The 22,614-nt window shown below is 33.4% G+C and overlaps 1 protein-coding gene across 2 annotated transcripts in view; it reads left to right on the top strand.

Annotated features, from left to right (window-relative positions):
* The first annotated feature begins 1,671 nt into the window (after positions 1 to 1,671).
* The window catches only part of LOC123544879 (kinesin-like protein KIF26B), a 245,457-nt gene continuing 224,514 nt past the window's right edge, over positions 1,672 to 22,614 (top strand). The window contains exon 1 of one of the 2 annotated variants that reach the window (XM_045330972.2): positions 1,672 to 2,077. The gene's annotated coding sequence lies outside the window, so the exon portion shown is untranslated. Of the gene's footprint in view, positions 2,078 to 21,355; positions 21,776 to 22,614 lie in introns of those variants that run through there. The other variant, XM_053540938.1, reaches the window with a different exon arrangement.

Here is a 22,614-nt window from a genome sequence, read left to right on the forward strand (position 1 = left end):
TTTAAACTGTATCTGCAAAATGGAAATGCCGACGTACTGTTCATATTCCATTTATGTTGCACATTATAAATACAGATATTTTAAGTCTATGTTAGTTTTATTTTACCTTTTAAATGCAGTAGTAAGTGTCCATATCAAGAAACAAGAGTGATCCTTCAGGAAGTACTACTAGCAATAACAGGAGTGAGACTTCAATCCAATTCAAGCTGCGTATAAAAGGGCTTGACAGAATATTAGGCACGGTTATAATAAATAGGTTCAAATTAATTCCCTAAACATCCAGACACCCATGTGCATTGTCAAGAAGACAATATATTTTCTAAATATACAGTGTATCTATATTGTGTTTTTGGTTAATTATTCTATGTAGTGACTGTCACATTGCTCAAAAGCGCTTAGGTGTAATCGTCAGAAGGAAGCCGATTAAACGTCTACGGAATACGCTGAAATATGGCATGTCAAACGTCGCTAAATTATATATGTATGTTATTATTATTGTATGTTTGTTATTGTTATTCAATGTCTTGTCATTCATATTCTAAAAGACATTATTTTTATTCTGTGTTTCGTTATTCTTATTGTATCTTTGATATTGTTATTCAGTGTCGTGTCATTCATATTCTAAGTCTTGCCATTGTTATTCTATATGTCGTTATTCTTATTGTATGTTCGATATTCTTATGGTAAACGTCATTATTGTTATTCTATCTTTCGTTATTCTTATTGTATCTTTGATATTATTATTCAATGTCGTGTCATTCATATTCTAAGTGTTACCATTGTTATTGTATATGTCGTTATTCTTATTGTATGTTCGACATTCTTATGGTAAAAGTCATCATTGCTGTTCAATATCTGACGATTCTATTTACAAAACGTGTCATTCTTATTCTATGTTGTGTGATTGTATTTGTATAGCGTCGCTGCGCTATTTATATCGCGGGAAATCGCACAAACAATAAGAATATCAAGCTTACAAAAACATTAATGAATATACAACAACAATAACGTCTTTTACAATAAGAATATCGAACATACAATAAGAATAACGACATATAGAATAGCAATGGTAACACTTAGAATATGAATGACACGACATTGAATAACAATATCAAAGATACAATAAGAATAACGAAATATAGAATAACAATAATGACTTTTACTATAAGAATATCGAACATACAATAAGAATAACGACATATACAATAATAATGGTAAGACTTAGAATATGAATGACACGACATTGAATAACAATAACAAACATACAATAATAATAACATACATATATAATCTAGCAACGTTTGACATGCCATACTGAAACGTATCTTTCGTGGACATGATACCTGCATAAAATTTTATAAATTGAAAAATATATCTATTTACTTTAATGACTTTTTTTCTTGTTATCATTTATCTTTATTGAAAGCGGATCAACTTTCACAAAACATTTTTTTTCTGCGAACAACATTTTTCAAAAAGCAGAAACTAACTACGTGGTTTCTCTTGCGTACGGGAAATATTGGTTGAAAAAATCCACTAGAAATCAACCCGAAAATTTAACTGGCCTTACCTGTAAACGTGTGTTACTCGAAAGGCGCACGAAATCTCTAGTGATCCGGATTAACGGCAAACACAGATGTTATATGACAGCATCCTTGTCAGTTTGGAAAGATTGAGGACCGTTAAATACATTGTAGTTGTAGATGAATCGTCTTTTATATTTTCATCTCAGCTAAATGTTTACTCTTAACTTGCAAAAGTTGTAACTTCTTTTTGAAATATTTGCGAGATGGAATTAATGTAGGAATATATTTGTTTGTATAAGAGACTGTAGATGTTTATTTACGTTAGTCTGACTTGAACTGTGTCGGAAGAAGGAGCGAAACAATAGCATCTAGTTCAACGTGTATCTTTATCGCTTAAAGTCTCGCCAAAATGTCAGTTCTCATATATTATATCTCATGATGTTTTATTGTTTTATTAGAAACATGTTTCACTTGCAGAGGATTTACGTTCAATGTATTTCAAACTATATATTGCTATCCTTTGGATTTAATGTTGGAATTCTAGTTCAAAGGTAGGTATAAATTTATCCAAAATTTTCTGCTTTTCGGTTCGTTATAACTGGCCTACATTTTGTCGTAACTTTCTTGTGGCAAGACTTGTTACCTTCTCATAATTATACACTAACCTGTGTACAAGAAACAAGAAACAAGAATATGGTTTGAAATAAAACAATCGTTAACATAAAGTTGGTCGTTTACAACTGTACTCCACCTAAATTCAAAATATAACTGTCATTTGATTTTTGTTTTGGATGTGTTTCAAAATTTTCCTTGTTGTAGGTTTTTCAGAAAATAAAGAAAATATCGACCGTTTTCCTATATGTTTTGATGCTATGAAACATGCTATCTCTCAATGGTGTAATTTCTGAAGTGTTCAAACATTTATGATGTAGAAATTCCCTAAGAGGAATTATTACATGTGTGTGTTGTATTCGCGTTGTCCTTAGTTATGTTAAACATTTGGAAGAACAGGCTTAGTCTGAACCACTTGCATACCTTTTCTTAAAAAAAAATGTGTTTTATGATCAGTAAATTCTACTAACAAGTAACTTCATAGAAAATAACTCTTCTTTTTGTCTCTAAATTTTAGAATTTTAGGCGAAAATGGGCTTATCATTTGACAAATCTGAACATTTGATTTAGACTTCAAATGCAGTTTGGATCAGTGTACATCACTGATGGAATGAAATTTTACTTTTCATGTTTGTTTCTTTGCTTTATTAAGCGATATTCGAGCAGAATGAGTTTTGCTGTTAAGTGTTCCCTATGTTAAGATAAATCTGAATAAAAACTGTAGATGATTTATATTAAAGTGATCTGAGACTAGAAAAATACACAAAAGAGGTCATTTAAGTATTTCTTTACGATTGGTTTTCTCCTAATATTCTCAAAATCTCGCGGCAGACGAAGTAATAAAGGACATTAAGTTCTCCTCAACACTTGCTGTTTTGTAAATGGAAGTCTGACAAATTCTTTGCTCCAATTCGCTAATTTTCTCAAGTCTAACCTTATTATCGCGTGTCCATTTACGTATGTTGTCATTTTAGCGTGATAATGCATGGGTCAGTTCTACAGAGTTTATGTATTTCAGGCATAGATAAGAATGATGAAAATAATGCATAGAACTGTCATTTCCGTATTTTCTGTTTGTCGTTTCGTGCAAAACAAACTCCTCGCTGCTGGCTGCAGAATCTTTTGAATCTTTTCCTGTTGCCAAAATACTTTAAAAGGTGAAAATATAAAGGTTAAATGTGTTTTGGTGAGGTTAACAAAGGGGCGGCCAGTGGTATAAGAGTAAGGAAAGAAAGTTGCCCCATGTAACATCATAACTGATGATAATGACAAAACGCTTGCTGAAACGCAATGTTTAAATTCAGTTTGAAATCAGTTTTCTTGAAAATATGATGAATATCTGCGTGATGGTCGTGATGATTGCCCTCTCTTATATTAATGCCACGGACAAAAGTAACCTAAAAACTTAACTAGTACTCAATAATTTTAATTTCTTAACACTATCATATAAATATCAATTGAATAAAATAGATACCATTTAACAAAAACAGCCTTTATTCAATGGTGAATAATACTACCGCCTAACGCACATTGCTTGTTATAACTCCTTAAGTGTTGTGGGCTTTTTTCAATAAAAACATATTCTATAACATATGTTTGTAATTCTCAGTTGCATTGTATAATCAATTTGATCATAAAAGTTATTTGTTAAATGCCTAGTCTGTTAATGCATAAATCATCCTTCGAGTGCCCACTTAAAGGTTTGATAGATCCCAGAAAGCTCTGTGAATCAAATATTTAAAGAGCACTACTTTACAGACATAGAAACTTTAACATCAAAGGTAATATTGGCTAATGATGCTATAATAAATCGCAATGATATGATAAAGTACCCATTGCACAAAGCATTATAATTTCAGTAACAACTGGTGATATTATGGAAAACGTATTGCACTGAATGATCACTTCAAATTTGGATAGTGTGCACCATTAGCGCCCGCATGCATTCTGTTTACTTGTCTGAAAATTAGCGAAAAGTACTGAAATTATAGTCCTTATCTTTGATTTTATCATAGACACCCTGCCTATTTATCAATAAAGTATCAAACCAATAATTTTAACAAGCTGGAATTTTGTCATCTCATACATCCTTTGTTTTGTCTTTGGGTGTTGTTTCTTGTTGTTGTTGTTATTGAAGATTTAAGGGCATTCAGACCAAGCTTTTGATTTTTAGCTCCAAAAATCAATGATAATATAGTTTGCTACATTGCTTCTTTTGATTTAGCAAATTGCATTTTTGATCTCTTATAATCGCATTGACAAATTATTTTGCATCAAAAAGGAAATATTAAAATTAGAAAATGCAGATCTGTGATTGATCAATCAAAATTACGTAAACTGAACCAATGTTAACGATAACATTTGAACTATGCAAACGAGAAGGTAACAAGATCAAATGTATCCAAAATGACAATGTCGGCGTGCTACAAAAAGAATACATTGGCACGCCCACAGAGGAACATTGAATTTTAGGGCATTAACGGGACTGTCGCGAGAATTAGTATGTTCAAAGATACATAACTTTGATCTATCTGAACTTTGTACCTTGTAATATGCCTTATTAAGTTATTGTTTTTAAATCAGTTGTGTATGATAATGTGCCAGTTAAGTACAACCATTTAAGAGGCGGCTTTGAGCACTCATTTCAACTTTTTTTACCTGTGTGTACAGTATAGCTTCGAAAATAAATTAGAAAAAGTAATAGAAAACCGTTATTTTCCCAATAGCAGGCCGCTTTGCATCTTATACATCACTACATTTTTCATTAACAATCTTCCAATCTTATTAAAACAAATAGTCTAAAGCAGTCTCTGCGACACCTCATTAACGAATTATACTCTGTATTTTCACTTTCTAAAGCTTAAATGTCACATATAACAGCAGTAGTAATTTGCTTGTAAGAAGATTAAAAGGCTAAATGAAAATGAATTCGAGACAATTGATTTAAAACAAATAGTCAGCTGCCACCTATTTCAGCAATGTCAGCAACCACAGGAAGAAGAAACACAAAATATCATACACTGTATGTACACGAGGATTACAGTGTACAACACTCTAAAATATTGTAGCAACAATACACATCACAAAATAAAAATGTTCAATAATGCATCAAGAACCAGAGTAAATGCTGCACATTTTCAATATTTTCGTGATATGAAATGTCACTGGTTGCCGTTTACCTAATTTCGTCCATTCTGCATCAGTAATTATCAATCTGATCCACAGTTCTACTAATTATTACTACCTTGACGGAGTACTTAACACCAGTTAAAGAAGGGTTGTCATATTACGAGAAAAGAAAGAGAATATTCCTCTTGAATTTATAAAAATAATTTACAAGGTCTTCACGTGCATCAGTTTCTGTCTGTAAGCATGCTACAATGCAGAACATAACTTGAAGCACCGAAGTGAATGATAATTGTTTTCCTTATTTCTGCACTTTTTTCTTTAAGTAGATTTTCTCTAAAGCTTACAAACACACCATTTTCTTGATAAAATTGTAGTCCCATTAGTGGCTGATATGTTGATACTACATTGTCAGCGAAATACGAGTTTAATTCCCAGGAGTATTTCAGTCATATTTAAATTGATGCAAAACATTTACTAAACTTGTATGATTCTGACAATGGTACATTTTCTTTTCAGCATTTATACAGTTTCCAAGTGCGGATCAGTTTCTCATAATGCAGAATAGACATTATACGCGCATTTTGTTTCATTAATCATTTTTCTGATAAAATGTAAAAGAAGACCCTTTGGATGCGTAAAAAACAACCAAGTAAAAATAAAAACAGACTCGGATTGATTGAGTCTGTTCATGAGAGGTAATGAAAAGCGCAACTCCCCTCACGCCCACCTAGCACCAGCTTAAGTGGAATTCTATCATCCTTAAATATTGAATGGACTCCATGATTCCAAAGGAAAGGAAAATACATAAATATAATTTTGGTTTCTTTACTTCCATCTTTTTAGTTTTTGTCGACTGAACATGTCTCGAATACTCTGCACTTCTCTATCGCCCTAAATGAAATATGTCTGCATATAGTTTTTAAAGGGCAATGAGCAAGTTCAGGCATTTTAAGAAAGCGACTATCTTCTTTTAACAACACATATTGTCTCTCCTTATAAAAAAAGATATTCACGTTTGGTTTGGTACATCATATAGGTTGAAATACAGCCACTCTCACATGAATAAAGGTTTTCTCTTCCATTTCGATTGTAGTTTTTTTTTTATAGTTTAAGTATTTGATTTTGGCTTCAGTGCTTCTTAAACTGCCCCTGAACAGAATGTTTGACGTGCAATAAGATTTTTGCGCCTGCTAAATAAAATAGCTGCAATTTATTATCATTGAGAATACAGCTCAAATTCAGAGAAATCATTTTCAGTTGAGATGCTCTAAATTCATATACTGACATGCGCCGGGGGAAATTTTCTGGGGAAAAACAAAAGAGATTATAATGCCATGTATCATAAATCCAAAAGTTGTACTGGCCTTACCTGTGGACGTTTGCTACTCGAGGGTGTAATAGATCAGTGCACAAATTCTCGAGTGTTAGATGGATTGAAGTGCAAGAACACATAAGGGAACGTCTCTGTCGATCTAGAACGGTTAATATCATATTGTTTCAGACATACTTAAAATGCACAAATTGTAACGTCTTAGGGAAAATTTGTGAGATGGCGTTTGTGTCTTGATCTAAATATATTGGTTTGCATTCAAGAATATACACGTCTGTGTCTAAATCTAAAGCGTAACTTAATGGATTTAATGGTTCTGTTTCATGAGGAGGAATAAAACACATATCGGTAACTGTTTCGCCAAAATTTCATTCTTGATTTGAAATATCTCGTAATGTTTTGTTTGAAACATATTTCATTTGCAGTGGATTTATGTACAAACTATTTACCAGATTATTGCAAAATTTAAATTCCTATGTATTGGATTTAATACTGGAATTCAGTTAGAAGGTATGTACAAACTGTCTACGCATTTCTATTCTCCATTTTGGCCGCAGCATTTTTATATTATAGCAAGAGCATTAAAACGTCTCACAGTCATGTAAACTACACTAATTAAGATTTAAATATAACAAGCAAATCAGATAAATTGGTATCCCCCGCCGAAAGGGTTTGTGGTGAGGGTTGGCAAAGAAATATATAGGGCAAAAAGTTATGGATGTTACTCCACTGGTGGCTGATATGTTGATAGCTACATTGTCAGCGAAACATGAGCTTAATTCCCAGGAGTATTTCAGGCATATTCACATTGATTCTGAAAGAGAGTTGTAAAACATTTACGTAAAAGTCTGCTGCCTGTATAAGTCTGACAATGGTACATTTTCTTTTCAGTCTTTATACAATTTCCGACTACCTATCAGTTTCTCATGATTCAGAATAGACATTATACGCGCATTTGTTTCATTCAGCATTTTTCTGATAAAATGTAAAAGAAGACCCTTTGAAAGCGTAAAAAATACAACCAAGTAAAAATAAAAGCAGACTCGGATTAATTGAGTCTGTTAGTGAGAGATAATGAAAAGCGCAACACCCCTCACGCCCACCTAGCACCAGCTTAAGTGGAATTCTATTATCCCTAAATATTGAATAGACTTTATGATCCCAAAGGACCAGAAAACACATAAATAGAATTTTGGTTTCTTTACTTCATCTTTAGTTTTTTTGTCGACTAAACATGTCTTGAATGCTCTGCACTTCTCTATCGCCTTAAATGAAATATGTCTGTATATAATTTTTAAAGTGCAATGAGCAAGTTTACTGCATATTTCAGGCATTTTAGGAAAGAGACTATCATCTTTTAACAAAACATGTTGCCTCTCCTTATAATAAGATATTCACGTTTGGTTTGGCGTCTTCTGTTAAAATGGCTTCAGTGCTTCAGTTATAATCGTCTGTAAGAATCTGATTAAATGTCGTCTGCGGGAAAATATAAGGCACTGAAACATTTAACATTTCATTGGCATCGCATCTGTATACAAGCGAGAAAAATATATTCATCTTGTCTAGGAGAATTCAAACTTTATAAACATACATCCAATGCAAATATTTGTTCCTCCTAATCCAATATTGTTTTTCTTAAACCGCCCCTGAACAAAATGTTTGACGTGCAATAAGATTTTTGCGCCTGCTACGAGTATTATTAGTAAATGAAATAGCTGCAATTTATTATCATTGAGAATACAGCTCAAATTCGGAGAAATCATTTTCAGTTGAGATGCTCTAAATTCATATACTGACATGCGCCGGGGCAATTTTCTGGGAAAAAAGAACAAAAAGTGATTATAGTGCCATGTATCATAAATCCAAAAGTTGTACTGGCCTTACCTGCGGACGTGTGTTACTCCAGGGTGTAATAGATCAGTGCACAAAATCTCGAGTGCTCTAGATTGAAGTGCAAGAATACATATGGGAACGTCTCTGTCGGTCTGGGACGGTTGATAACATATTGTTTCAGACATATCTTCATCGCTTTTTTATTCCTGCGTTAAAAAGTACTCTAAAATGCCCAAGTTCTAACATCTTTGGAAAAATTTGTGCGATGGCATTTGTGTCTAAATATATTTGTTTGCATTAAAGAATATGCACGTTTGTGTCCAAATTTAAAGTGCAACTAAATGGATTTAGTGGTTTTGTTTCAGAAGGAGAATTAAAACAGAATGTATTGCATCTGTATTGGTTACTGTTTTGCCAAAATTTCACACTCTTAATTTGCAATATCTCGTAATGTTTTGTTTGAAACATATTTCATTTGCAGTGGATTTATATACCAACTATTTACCAGTTTATTGCAAAATCTAAATTCCTATGTATTGGATTTAATACTGGAATTCAGTTTGAAGGTATATACAAACATTCTATGCTTTTCTATTCTCTATGTAAAGACTACCTGCGTTAAAAAGTCTAACAGTCATTTAAACTTTGAAATAGAAAAAAAACTTTATTTAATTTTGTCAAACAAACAATATTGGTATCTAAAAACGATATCGACTTTATTTGGTATTAGATTGCTGTATAACGTTTAAAATATCGTATTTAGCAAAACAGCAACATTTCCTTACATAAATTTTGTAAAATTTTGGAAACAATTTTTTTTTAAATATTAATTCGCCCGAATTTTACACGGGGAAATATATTTTGACCATATCGTTGAAATTATTGAATATGTCTTGAAACTCCAAAAGCTTTTTTCGCAAATTATTTGTTTTCACCCAGCTGGAAACAGTATAAATTTGAAAGTGCAAGTTTCTGTCTGTGCATTTCACGAAAAACGTATGTCTCCCTCTACTTACCATGGAAAAATTGCAAAGTGCCATAAGCTAAGGGCCATAACTTTGCTGAAAAACACCAAACCGGAACATGCCCGTGGTATGCACAAGGCTTGGCAGCGATTACTTTTATCAAGTTTGGTGTAATTCCTAGTTGCCCGGACAAGGTTAAATACGACAAATCAAGGGCCAAGACTGCTGAAAATAACTGAACCGGAGTATACTGGTGATATGTATAGCTATGCTTGGCACTAATTTCTCTTATAAGGTTTAGTGGAAATCTGCCAAATAATATAAGAGGAAGGGCTAAAACATAATAAAATGTGATGAATCAAGGACCACAACTCCATCGGAAATCATCGAACATGAAAATGCCGATGATATGCATAACTACGCTTGGCCTAATAACTCATGTGAAGTTTGGTGTAAATCCATCCAGTGGTGTCAGACGGACAGCATGTGGGAGACATAAATAGTTATTCGAGGCTGTTCTGAATTACATATACCCTTCATTCAACGATAACTTGTGGGTTTCTGTAAGTACTGATTAAATGTTCGCAAAGAGTCTGGAGGCAGGGATCTTAGCTCTACACTTTAATGCAAATAGAATTGATAGTACCATCTTTTGCGAGTATTTAAAGAACAAAACATTTTAATTAATTATTACAAACTTTCCTCAGGAATACTGTTCTCCCAGATCTCAAATATTATCTTGATCTCCTCTGAGAAACTTAATTGAACACTGTTCACATTCTATTTTTCTATCACGTTTCATGACAAATTTCGCTCCTTTCGTGTTAAAATGTTTTGTTACATTACAACATTAGCAGATAGTTGCATTTTCAGCAAAATAAGAGCTAGATTCCCTGGAGTACTCTATGAACATTTGTATTTGTTTTTAAAGAGAATTGCAAAACATTAACTAAACAGTCGGCTGTCTGATTAAGTTGGAAATTGATACCTTTTCCTGGAGCTTCCGTATTGATTCAGTTTCTAAGTGTAGATAGGTTCCTCATCGTTTAGATTTCAACTTTTACATGCATTTTGTTTTATTTTGTATCTTTTTCATTTTTTTCTTAGATTGTTTGATATGGTCAATGTCTGTTGATTGGGTACGCGGCGTTTCTAGACCATTGTCCCAAATGCATTTGTTGTATCTGTTCAGTCTCCCTTTTCATACATCCATATTAACATTTTTTTATGATTTGAATATGGTTTTACTGCACTTTGGGAATGTGCCTTGCATCTTTTCAAATAACATCTTTCCTTTGGAAAAGAAAAACATCCTCTGGTCTGCTATGTGGTTTTCTTATCCGGGTTTATCTGAAAAGTACACCGAGGCTGAAAAAAATGTAGCTATTATTTCATATAGGTTCATTCAAAGTATTTCAATCAAAGTATTTCGATAAGAGTGCATTGTCAATGACAAGTAACAGCTTTTCTGGTGTATTTTTCTCGTATTATTCAATAGTCCAGTTGATTTACATTTCTGTTTTTTCGAGGAAATGATACTACAATTGTTCTATGGGGTTAACCTGTAATCGTATTAATGTGGTCCGCAATATACACTTCATCATCACTATACCCGCTCTATTTTTACCATATGTGAACGGTTTTCGACCTTGTTTGAGCTCTACTATACATGCAGATTTAGGTATATATCAGGGATACAGTTTGAAATCTGGAGCAGCTCTAGAGTGGTTTTGGTAGTATATGTTCAAGCACATAATGCTGGGTACTAAAGACGGATTTTACATATTTACCAAGAGTCACTAAAATGACTTCAAAGCCCAGGTGTTTTGACAGACAGACAGAGAGACAGACAGACAGACTGACGTTTGAATTTTGCGGATAAGAAGGCAAGATAATTAGTTGTATTTTAAGCTATTAACTCAACATTTTGACTTAGATAACTCGAAATTAGGTATCTCGCAGTTTCGAGTAAAATAAGAGTTACAAAATTCGAAATTTCGAGTTACCAACTCAACATTTTGAGTATCTCGAAATTTCAAGTGAATAACTAACAATAGAGTTTTCCTTTAAATTGTATACGTGCGAAAAAGTCTTTCCGCATGTTTCGGAAAATTCCATTTGTTGGTTATATGTCATAATATTAAAAGCAGCATGCCTCCAGATTTGGCTAAAAATAATCTTTCTTTCAAATTGAAGTTTGATCATATTGTGAACATTAGAATATGAATTTTTGTTTCTAACATATTTTAAAAGTTCCAAATCAAGAAAAAAAAAAGATGACCACGTCGGGAATCGAACCCCGGACTGCCGCGGCAATAGACATTTTCCCGTCGTCGTAACCAATAGCGCTATAGCTGAAGTAGTGAATAATGATTTCAAAATATAGATATTTATAATCTAGACAGTTTACCTGGAGTAGAAGCGTGACAAACGATTTTCAATTTCATCGTAAAATGTAGTAAAAACTGCAAATTCTCAAGTGTTTCCGTAACATAAAGTTTGTCAGTAATTAAGTTTTAAAGCCTTCTTAAGAAATTATAGCATTTATTTCAAGATATCTAAAAAAAAAATTTTTTTTTTTTTTTTGTTGTCGAACGATCTGGAGGCATGCTGCTTTAAAATAAGGTTTCAAATACAGTTACTTTATATGTTGGTAATTTTCATAGTAAAATATTATTGTATAACTTACTTTTATAGGAGCCGTATTTTTGAAGTATGTTCAATATCCATTTTTCATTTTGGAAAAGGATATTTGTATGTGCTTTTTTCTGTCGTTTACGTAATCTTTCGAAGTTATATTGGTAACAACATAATTTTTTTAAAAAATGTCAACTACCAATCGTACGCAAAAACCACGGCTGTCTACGTCTGTTGGATATTCTTCCTTGTTTGTTGGGGTTTTTTTGTTGTTTTTTTTTTCATCTTTGCAGGCTATATGTACAAGATCTTATTCAACATTAGCACCAGTGATAGTATTTTATGGCTGATTTTCTTAAAACAGCCTCACAGTCACGTATACATTAAATTTGGGAAAGGAAAAGGGTTAATTGGAATAAAGACTTTCAATCCTATGTGTCTAATGGTTCTTGTGTTGGATTCCTTTGGGATCTGAATAAGTACAAAAAAAAGTTATTTCAGGTTGAATAAAAATGTAGCCATATTTTGTTTTCGAATTTGTTAAGGCACGTCATTGTCAATTATGTAATTTTTAAGTTGTCTGAAGTGTTCCAAACTTATAGATAAAACATTTATGGTGTAGAATTTCCCTCACAGGAACTATTACATGTCTGTGTTGTACGCGCGTTGTCTTCAGTTATCATCTTGAATATAAAAGACATTAAAACGGAAAACTTTTATTTTTGATCACTTCAGTGCCTTTTGAATGTTTTTTTGAATGTTTTTGCTGTTAACCTTTCAAACGATCTTCTTTATTATAGAACATGTATTTTCCGATCTGATACCAAGTAATAATCTTATAGCCGTAAGTACGTTCAGATGAATAAAACCTATATTCCATGTGTGCTCGTCCACTGTCTACGGCCACTGTCTTCGTCCACTGTCTACTTTCACTGTCTACGTTGAGTCTACGTTCATTCTCTGTGTCTGTTCCTTGGTCGGTTTTCAAAATGGATACCCTTTTTCCTGCCTCCGCGTCTTTCGTGACTGAATGTTTTTCAGTATTCAAAGTGTCAAAGATAGAAGATTTTAATCACTTTCAATGACGGGCAAGTATATATTTTATCTAAAATTGCATGTAAATAATATATTAGACAACAAAATATTAATAATGTCCTATTCAAATTTTTAAACTGCATTAAATATATCGCTTATGAAACCAATTTTGATGAAATAGAAAAAGTGGAAACCTCATAGACCGCTCAACACGACGAAAATGAAAATGTTGCATGCTCGGTTTGATTGAGCTTGTTCATGGACGGTAGTGGATGCTACCGTCCGCGCCCTCTAGCCACGGATTGAGCACAACTCAACATTAACACAAGTTATAAGCACCAAAAAACATTTTAGATACATCCTAAGATGGTGGTGCACATGGAACCTTCAATGATAAACCAGCGCGTAATTCCATGAAAACCGGCGTATAATACTTACCTGTTGTTCCGTAAATAGTAAAAGCTTTCTCTGTGTTTTGCCAAATGTTTCCGCCGATTCCTCTGTTAGAATATACAAAGGGGTGGTCCCTGATCATTTCAACAATTTTCCCGTCATCTCACAGACTGAGAGCCTACCTTAAAATCCTGTCCGATTATGCATCCGCGTCCTAGAAAAAATGTTCACTGTGCGATTACACGCAGCCATGGATCGCCAACGCGGACAGAGAACATCGGACGCAAGAACAATTACCGGTGTCTGAGACGAGGAAAGCGGACGCGGACAGCATACGCGGAGACACGAAATACTGGCCATGCCAGTGTTGATATTTTAAGAAATTGCATTTCAATGCAGCATTGAGAGTCGTCAAGAAATAGGCTATTAAGATATATCTGAAAAACTGAAGGGATGAACTTTGATCTTTCAAAAATGTTTTATGTTTTCACGAAATACCGTGTTGACGCAGTCATTATTAGAATAAAATGACAAACCTCCATAAATAGACGCCAGCTAATAATGTTAGGCTTGAGAAAATACGTGAATTGAACCGAGGAATTTGTAAGACTTCCATTTACAAAACAGCAGGCGTTGTGGAGAACTTCACATCTATTATTACTTCATCTACTATGACATTTCCAGTATAATACAAGGAAATCGATAGGAAACAAATATATAAATGACCTTATTCGCGACAGTTCTGTCAAGTCAGCCTTTTTTACTTCTAGTGTTACAGTGATATAATATTATGACAAGAATTTTCAGATTGCTTTTTTTTTGTAACGTCCTTATTAAAGCTACACGCCCCCAGTTTTGGTGAAATTTTTCACCATGTTCATTTCCATTAAGTTTGGCATAGAATATATAATGGCACTGAAAAAATGATACAGCGGGTGAAAAATTAGATACTGGTAAAGATGCAAGAAGAGTGTAAATTTTCTGCATTATTTCAAAAGCATTGAAACGGTTTTCTACCTTCTGCAAAATATTTTTGCAAAATTCTTAATTTCTTATGTTAGTAAGTTTGTACCACTAGACATGTCAATAGGTTTATACCACTAGATGCTTTCAGAGTATTCACTTGTTATGGATTTTTGATACGAATTATTTTTCGCCTCAAAGGTGTGCATTAGTCCCCCCTATAAAACAGTTCTGTGTCCCATAACTTGCTTCCATCTGCATGTAAAGATTTTTGTATTTTCTGCTCACCCATATCACGAGCACAAAGTGTAATGGAATGAATTTGCACATCATAATTCAGGAATAATTTACCTGAATTTTGTTTATTTTTTATCATTTTAAAACATTTCACAGTTTGTTTTGCTTGGTCTGTTTACTTGGTATAACATTTTGCAAATTACAAGACCATTCTTTTAACTGAACCCTATCGCCTGTATCAATTGCTCACCCTGCTTTTTTGTAGAACTGTGTAGTGCACGCAATCTAAGAATATGTCTTGCTTCTTTGAAGAGCACAATTTCTTCTACAGACTATTTTTGCCCCTGCTGTCTGGTATTTGAGAAGTACACGGATTAAGAACATTTGTCACGATTTGTCTAATAGGCTCAAATTAATTCAATGTGCAGACAGACGCCCATGTGTAATGTCAAAGAAAAATATGATATTTCTAAACGTGTGCCTCTCCTATTTATTAATATTCTAGACGAGGATTTCTTTATTTCGATGCAGTGAAGCCACAAAGGGTGCACATTGGATATTTTCTGGTAGAAGCTGATTATAATTATGTCTCCTACGCGAAAATATAATACGATCAGTTTTGTGGTGGAGGGGTAGAGAGGAGACAGGGTAGCATCACAGACTCACAGTTATTCCAGAGCTAACCGAAATGTAACGAAATAATATCCTTTTCGCCCCCTATCAAACTACCCTGTTTCATGGAAATATCTAAATTATTTTTCTTATTATTGTAGGTCGTTTCTGCTGTGTCCTTTGTTTTATCGACAAAATAAAATGAATTGTTATGTTCTTATTGCCTTCTGCTTGCATACAAGTGTGGAGACATATTTAGTACTTTTGTTTCTGTCGTAAGATCAAGATTAACTGGACGGACGGACGGACGGACATATTTGATGCAAGCTTACAAATCCACGATGACGCAAATTCTGAGGAGAAACATTGAAGATACTTTGAAACATACGTTCTTCATGTAATATAAAATTATGAACTCTTCAATAACTACCATAAAATTACTACAACTATGTTAAATGGAATTGTATCTGCATCAAATTATGAAAATAGTTTACGAAGTTTCTTTTAATGATATAAATTATTGATAAATTGTCTTGGTGATATGAAATGTGTTAGGGCCTCAATAATAGCAGTAGGTGTCATTAAACACACACCCATGGAAATAATCGCTTTTCCCACTTCACTTGTGAAAAGCACCTGTAACTAACTACGCATGGGTGAATTTTGACTGGACAATCTGTCTTACTTCTTACTAGATCACGCAATTTCTTCTACTTCATTTCAACCACTGTCCGGTTTCTCAAATAAGATATTTTTAAAGGACACGGATAAGGATAATATCAAAAAAGGGTTCAAAGTAATTCTCTAAGCAGGCAGACACCATTGTGTAGTGTCAGACATGCATACAATATCTTCTAAATTAAGTATGTCTGTCCGCATTATTCAATAATTCAGCTGATGGCTTTTTGTATTATATACAACGCAACAATCGCATTTTGCTCAAAAGCAGTGGACTGTAATAGTCTGAATGAAGCTGATTACATGTCGTTTGTTGACAAAAAACTACAGGGCACTGGAAACTTTAACTTTCGATTGGCTTTGTATCTGCTCAGAATTGATAAATATTTAACTTTTCTACGTGAGTTCAGGCTGAACATACATACAGGCACAGTGTCATTAGCGTCTTATTGGTATGCTTTCTAGAATCGGCAGAAAATAAAAAACACCAACAAAATGTTTTTATATATAAGTATTTATCTTTGAGAGAAAATTTGAGATTTATAGAAATCATCTTCAAAATATGTTCAGAAGCATTGCATTCAATGTACTCTCATGCACACGTATATACTCATGATGGAATCCTTAAGACAGTTATTATAATGTATGTTTTGCTAGCATTACTTGTGGATGTGTGTGTCACTCGAAAATATAACAGATCAGCAGCAACATCCCTTATGCTTCGGATTAACTGCAAAAACAGATGCTAGATGAAAACATCCCTGAGAACTTAGATTATCGTCATCGTTTTTTATTTCCTCTTCTTGAAAGTACCGGTATACCATGAATCTAGTACTTAAGACTGCATTTGGTGTAATGTCTTCGAAAAAAAATGCGCAGTAGAATTTGTGTTATAATAAACCAATTTGTATTCGAGCATATATTATGTTTCTTCCGCTCGGAAGAAAGGTAAACTCAATGGATTTTTGTTTAATACGGCATTTATATTTGTTAAAATAGTGCCAAATTCCAGTCTTGATTTCTCAGGATGTTTAATTGGAAACATGTTTCATTTGCAGTGGATGTATATACTTATTTCGTTTGTTTGTTTTGGGTTTAACGCCGTTTTTCAACAGTATTTCAGTCATGTAACGGCGGGCAGTTAATCTAACCAGTGTTCCTGGATTCTGTACCGGTACAAACCTGTTCTCCGCAAGTAACTGCCAACTTCCCCACATGAATCAGAGGTGGAGGACTAATGATTTCAGACACAATGTCGCTTATCAAATAGTCACGGAGAACATACGCCCCGCTCAGGACCGAACTCACGACCCTGCGATCCGTAGACCAACGCTCTACCTACTGAGCTAAGCAGGCGGGCTTGTATAAACTTATTTACCCATCTTTTATGATTATTTGAAGTCGTATATGTTAGTATTGATTTAACATTTTTTCAGTTTCCAGAATGTTGTCTCTAAACATTTATGCAGACATCAAGTTTAAAGAGTGAGGACTGGTGGCATTAATTTTGGTAAACTAGTTTAAACTTCTCAGTTATTCTGGGTTTTTTTGTCTGTTCATTTTTTGCCACTGGCCGTTCCAAAGTGGTTGCATGCCATGGTCCTTCTAGTATGCTTGTGTCTGTTTGTTACTGCTATGTTATTACTATTGCATTCGTCAGGGCTAATGTGTATATGTGCTCCCAAGTTTCCATGTGGAATTCTGTATAGACGGCTGTGGTCTTTGAATGTGGCTTTTGGTACAAAGAAAGTGAAAAAGTAAATTCTGAGCTGTCTGAATAACTGATGGAATGGACGCTTACTTTTCAAATCACGAAATACTCACGCAGATGGGAAGCAAATTATATGAAAAGCAAGTATTTGTCGACATGTATATATTATTAGAATCTTGAAAAAGAACACTGTCTGCCTAATTGCAGATGAAATGAACGTTGCATCAACATTATAAATATAAACTGAATATCGGTAAACAAAGATAATTGTAGTTTACTTTATTTCAGACTGAATAATATCACTGCAATATCACTGCCTAGAAAATGCTGTTACTGTACCGTCACCAAGTGGTAGGGGTGTTTCCCAGCAATGCAGAACGTACTTAACACATGCTTGTAATTCTGAGTTGTAATCAATTTGTTCGTAAACGTTATTTATTAAACAGAGTCTGTTAATGCATAGATCATCCTTCGAGTACCCACTTTGATATTTTCAAAAGAAAGCTGAATCTCAGACATCTCTTCGAATCAGACATTTCAAGAGCACTACTTTACAGGCATAGAACTTTTAACATCAAAGGTAATATTGGCCAACAATGCTGTAATAAATAGCAGAGATATGATAAAGTACCCATAGATTAAGACATAACGTTTCTCTGATGACACTAGTTATAGATTGCAGAAAGCATGTTGCACTGAATAGCCACTTCAAACTTTCATGATACACAGCAGCATTCTTTTAACTTACCCGATATTTCAGAAAAGTACTTTTTGTATGCAGATACAAATCTAATTCTGTCTAAATTCTTTACATTTGAATATAAACAAAGCATTTAGCCAATAATATAACAAACTGAAATACTGGTTGGGTTTGTTTTGCTCACCTGATTCCCAAGTTTGTTCAAAGGGTACTTAGCTGCTTCTATGAGTCGCTAGAGTGTTTCTTATAGAAAACACACTTCCATTACCATTTATGATTCAGTGTTTCATACATATATTTAAGGTCAAATAGTCATGGTCAGTGAGCGACTTGGGTCACTATGGCCCTCTTGTTACACTTTATTACGTTTTTATTAATTCATACAGCATTGAAGAACAATCTTACTATAATTTATTACGAATCTATATAAATTTTTCAGACCTGGCATTGACAATGAATTGTTTTCATCCAGCAGGACATAGAAGGAATTTCTTATTTGTCAACTAAATTAATTGTCTGGCTTGTGTTTATATTACGAGTGTCCTTTATTCTATATCCTTAAAAATGAAATATTCTCTAAAAATAAAAAGGTTAAATAACATCTGTCTTATGAAATATTATTATTTATGTTCAACTTACTGGTTTGTTTTATTAGTGGCATTATAAATTATCATAACATTTTTACAGACATCATGATCTATCTATATAATCAGGAAAAAAAGATATATAAAATATTAAATAATATTTATGAGGTAATTATCAGAATCAGAATAATGAAGAGGCGTGAATGGTAGGTATAAGGCGGAGAAAATAAAACAGAAGCTAAGCTGTGTCTTCGACTGGTTCAAAGTCCGCAGAGACTTACCTTCTATCTGGCATTTACATATTTAGCATATTATGCGAAAATTCTAGATATGATAGTAAATATTGATTTGCGGGCTTTGCAAAGGACACAAATTCAAAAAGTATTACCATCATTTTTTCATATGTATTTTATGAAATGCAGATAGATAAAAAAATAAAAAGTAACACATTTATGAAGAAACCAATATTCCAATTCTAAAGCTGTAGTCCATAGCGGTCTCCATTGTTCATTTTTACACATACATGTTCCATAAATAGCAATATTGGTAAATTACTTGTCAAAGGGATTAAAAGACTTAATGACACTTAATACTTAATTCAAGATATTGATTATAAAACACAAGGCAAATCCTTTGAAGTCGTTTTGCCACATGCTGTGAGGCTAAAATTCAGCGAAGTCAGCAATCGCTGGAATAATGTAGAGTAAGATCGAACAAGCGACAATAAGATAACAGGTGTTTGCTAAGAAACAGCAATTTGTTACGAACATGTAGAGGATTTAAACAGCCATTGTTAGTCATCTTTTTTTAAACAATGCTATCAGACAGCGGAAAACTCACCACAGTTTAATAATCGCACTGGTTGCATTTACCAAATATCGTTACAACATTTATCCTGTCATATCACGATGCTTTGCAAATTTAGAAGTTATGGTGTTAGGGGTATTTTTCTTGTTGACGTTATTGTTGATGATGGTAATGGAGGTTCTCTCTATTTTGAAGTAATATTTGAATTTGAACCAGTAAACTATTCTCTTGAGATCTAAAACAAGTAAATCTTCTCTGGGTAACATAACTAATGAAGGTTCTGAACAGACACACAAGCACCGCACACATTCTTATTCTAATCTTCTTATACTTTTCTTACTGAATTTTCTCTTGATGACAAGTTACATCACTTCGTGTTACAACTTCGGTTCATTATTAGCACAACAGCTTACAGCTGCATTTTGGTTGACTTCCCTGGAGAACTCCAGTACCATGTATATTTGGATTTAAGTCTGCTGTTAGAAAGTGGTACATTTTCTTCAATATTGATTCAGTTTTCAAGTGCGTATCCGTTCCTCATCATTTGAAATACAATCATACATGTATGTTCTTATATTTCGTATCTTTTTCATCTTTTCTCATCTTCTTTGCTTGTTCTTTTACACCTTTTATTTGCTGACTGTGTACAAAACGTTACAAATGTCTACAACATTGTCCCAAAGGTATTTGTATTGCCAGTTTCCAATGTTGTTAAGTCTGCTCTTTATATATCAGTATCAAAACCGTCTTTGGTACAACTTTGATGTGATTTTACTACATAGCAAACGCACTTTTGGAATCTACCTGGCATTTTCGCAGAACCTACAATGTCTTCGAAAAAGGTAAACACTAGCTGTTTTAGCCTTAAATCTGTTGCTTTGTTGTTGTTTTTTTTTTTTTTATGTTGTTGTTTTTATTTAAGTAAATCTTTTCACGACCATTTCAAGTCGGATCAAAATTATTCCCTGCACAGACAGACACTGATGAGTATTTTCAGAAAGACATACAGTAGCTCCTTTAGTCTATTTCAGTTGTCTACCTGATGTCCTTTGTTACTTCAATGCAATTGTGCCGCAATTATTCAAATGGGCTGAATCGGTTGAAAGAATGAAATGTCATATCTCTTAGAAATACTGTCAAACATAATTCGTACACCATTTTGGCTGGAACTTGTCGTCTGGTCCCGGCAAAATTCCTGTATAATGTAATTGTAAGGCACTAAAATGTCTGCATTATATCCGTTTTGTTGGTTATCTTTTATTTGACCGCCCCCGAAAGACGGAAAGAAAACAATATTGACAATCAACATTTATTTTTCTTAGAACATTTTATATTTTTTTCCAAATAGAGTTTATTCATTATTATTGAGAAAACAGCTGAACTTTGCAGAAATCATCTTCCGTTGAGGTGTATCTAATTTCACGTTATCTCGAGGAAAATTTATGTACCTTGCTTCTTGAGGGAATTATTCTTTAAAAAGTCTATGATAGGTTCAAAAGTTTTATTAGACTTACCTGTGGACGTGTGATACTCGAGGATGTAACAGATCAGCGCACGAAATCTTCCGTGCACTAGATTAATAGCAAAAACAGATGTTAAGTGGGAGCTTCCCTGTCAGTTTGGATAGATTGAGGACCGTGAAATACAGCTTTAGATATATCTTCATCGCTTTTATTTCTTCTTCATGAAACTTATACTCAGAACTGCACAGGCTGTAGCATCTTTGGCCAAATCACGAGATGGGATATTTTTGTCGGAATACATCAGTTTGTAATAAAGAAAATAGATGTACGATTCCTTACTGTAATGCTAAGTTAATGGATTTAATAGTTAGTGTTATCAAGAGGAATAAAACAATGGAGTTTTTCGTTTAAATGTGGCATCTATATCTAAGTTTTGCCAAAATTCCGATCTTAATGTGCCATATTCCATGGTATTAAATTATTTGCAGTGGGTTCGTATACGACCATGCACCATTTAAAATCAAATTTGTTGGATTTGATGTTGGAATTCTTGCTTAAAGGTACGTATGAATTCATTCCGTTTTGAACGATAAGCCACACTGTTGCAACATTTCTATACGACAAGAATATAACGAGGAGTGTATATTAAATAGTAATACCTCTATGAATATATATTATGTTTTGAGTGTGTGTGAGTTTTTTTAGTTTTGCCCAGCCAATGTTGTGAAAGCGAGTTTTATGCTTGCTTCAGAAAATTATATCTGTCAGTTACGTGATAAAAGTACTAGTAATGTTTCCATGTATCCCCGTGGACAAATTGTCACAAGTACCAAATTATTTAGCGGGACCATCTGAGTGAGAATAAACAATGTTACCATTATAATTTTACTCTTTCAATGGCAATCGTTCATTTTAGGAAACTCACAATCATTATAGACGGTATCAGTGTTAATGACAATGGTAGATCTTCCAAAATAGAGCTGGAACACTGGCCTTTGATTCACAGTATGCTTCATGTTTATAAACGTATTTGCATACTCATAAATATTAAAGAATGTTACAAAATGAACAAAATTTGTTAAAATATGACACTTAAAACAGTATCAATATGTCCAGTGAGATATTTCCGTGAAAACACGTCACCTCAATATTTGTTAGGTTTGTTTTTTAAAAAGCATGTTAGAAGCAATTGAAACCACTATAAACACTATATTGCCTTGTTTTAAAAAAATCTAAAAACAAAGTTACACCTTAAATTATTTAGAACACAATGTAGGCAAAGCCACTTGTGGTTGAATAAAAATGTAGCTATATTTTGTTTTCGAATTGTTAGCGAAAAGACACCTCATTGTCAATGTTGTAATAGTGTACGTCGTCTGAAGTGTTCCAAACATATAAA

This window comes from Mercenaria mercenaria, chromosome 1 (assembly GCF_021730395.1).
Source record: "Mercenaria mercenaria strain notata chromosome 1, MADL_Memer_1, whole genome shotgun sequence".
NCBI classification, from domain to species: Eukaryota; Metazoa; Mollusca; class Bivalvia; order Venerida; family Veneridae; genus Mercenaria; species Mercenaria mercenaria.